Below are 2,218 nucleotides of genomic sequence, written 5' to 3'. Positions count from 1 at the left end.
AAGGCGCCTGCTCCAGTGACCATATCCATCTTCATTTGTGGTTAATAGAGATAGAGAGAGATGGGCCAGTGGGCTCAACAGCACGGCCCAGCTTAGCATCCATCATGGCCAGGCAATGGTCAGTCTGGAGGCACAGGGGGCTAATGTGTGTGTGAGTGAGGGTATGTGTGCGTGTTTGTGTGTGGTTGGGGTTGTGGGGGGTGGAGGGTATTTTTAAGGAGGCTTTCGAGGAGGTCACCCGTCGACCCCTGAACCATTCCAACACAAACGCTATTGCCCCCTGTCAGCCCTAAACCCCTCCACCCGGATGATGGATAGAAAGCTTTGCTTGGGCTCCTCCTGTCTCCATCAGCAGTCATTCTCATTCTCACGAGCAAGTCCTCTACCTACACACATTCTCTCCTCTTTTCTCTTGTCTTTGTATTGTCTTACATCGCAATGTTGCATCAATTGCTGTCAATTACCTTAGTGATCTTCATTTCATTCACTTTCTACCTCTACGGTAGAGGCTCTACTTCTTGCAACTCCCCCAAGACAAACTTCACCGTCACTCAGGAACAGGTCAAACTTTTCTTATTCTTCATTCCTGCTGCTGTTCTTTTCCGTTTGGGGATGTGATATTATGGGAGTCAGACAGACAGTCTTAGTGGAGGCAGGTTCCTCCTCTTCTCTCCTGTCTTCTTCACTTTTCTCTCTCTCTCTCTCTCTCTCTCTCTGTGATATCCACACTCAGGCAGCTTGAACTAATTTATGTTCCCTGTCCAGGTCGTGGCCATTACCATAACCATTCGGCAAAAAAATAAACACACACACACACACACACAGAGAGAAACAGAGACAGATAGGTGCACACAAATGGCAAACATATAGTACCCATGCATGCCACATGCATACACCCAAATACACAGACACACACACACACACTCACACACACACACTCCATCTATCTCACTCTTTTCTGCCTTTTCTGTCTCTCTCACATACACACACACACACATACAAACACATACGCACACACACATGATATATGAAACCACATAAGTGAAAGCTCATAAAAGTTCATTAACGCTGGCGAAGAATGCCGTTGAACTATCCCTCACAGGGACTCACTCTCCACTGGCCCCATTGGCTGTCAGCAAGGCCATTCATCCAGGGTTCAACCAATGGGTGTGGGCTCGGGCAGCCCATGGAACTCCCACCACCACCACCCAGCCTCAGATCTCCCCATTCTCTCCTCTCGGTGCCTCTGACATTGAGGGAGATGCTCCCAGTCGCCGTGGCCCTGTTTATGAGATCCTGCCTGGTTGACGCTAAGCAGAGCCCTCTGGATGGAGAGAGGAGGGGGGCAGAAAAAAAAGCAATTAGGCAATTACACTCGAGGGAGCCTATTAAGGAGCCGGGATCACACTGTTTTCTTACCCTCTTTACAGGCCAATAAGGGTCAACATAAAGGGGAAAAAAGATGACTTTCTCAGAAAACGAGAATGACAGAGAGAGAGTAAGTGAGTGAGAAAGAGAAGGAGAGAGAGAGAAAGAGAGAGAGAAAAGATGGGAGAAAGAGTGATGCGATGTGGATGAAAGAGGTGCTGGAGAAGATTAAGGCCGTCCCTGGCAGGGAGTTCGTCTTTATTTTGGAGCAGACGGATTGCTGATGCGTTTGTCTTTTTCTCTTTTTTTGCGACAGGGAAGTTTGTCTTTACTTTATGGCAGACGCACCGCTGACTGAACTCTCCTCTCAACTTTGCACTCAGGGTTCATACGGTGAGAGGGAGGGTAATCTCACGGAGTGAAATTTGTTTGTGTTTTTTATCCCCCCTCCCCCCCTCCATCTCCTCCAATCTGAGCTGTGGCATTAATCCAGCAGTCACACACTCCAGACCACACGTCTGGCTTTGCCTCACACACCAGAGGATGATGTGACGAGCCAAACCGCGCCTGTTAGGAAGTCACACTTTCATACTCGGAACATTCCATGATCAAGCAGATCATGGAATGTTATGTGTGTGTGTGTGTGAGAGAGGGGGGGGCAGTATTTGCATCTGTGTGTATGTGTCTATGCAATACACGCCAAACCTCAATGGATGTTTGCGAAGTTGATTCCAGACACCACCACAAAATAATCAAATCAAAGTCTACACATATCTCCTCACAAAATTGTCATGTAGTGCCATAGTTGAGAGATGTCGCTCTGGTGTTAAACTCCACTGACATAAACCTC

Source organism: Alosa alosa, chromosome 4 (assembly GCF_017589495.1).
Source record: "Alosa alosa isolate M-15738 ecotype Scorff River chromosome 4, AALO_Geno_1.1, whole genome shotgun sequence".
Lineage (NCBI taxonomy): Eukaryota > Metazoa > Chordata > Actinopteri > Clupeiformes > Clupeidae > Alosa > Alosa alosa.
This window is presented reverse-complemented; position numbering follows the sequence as displayed.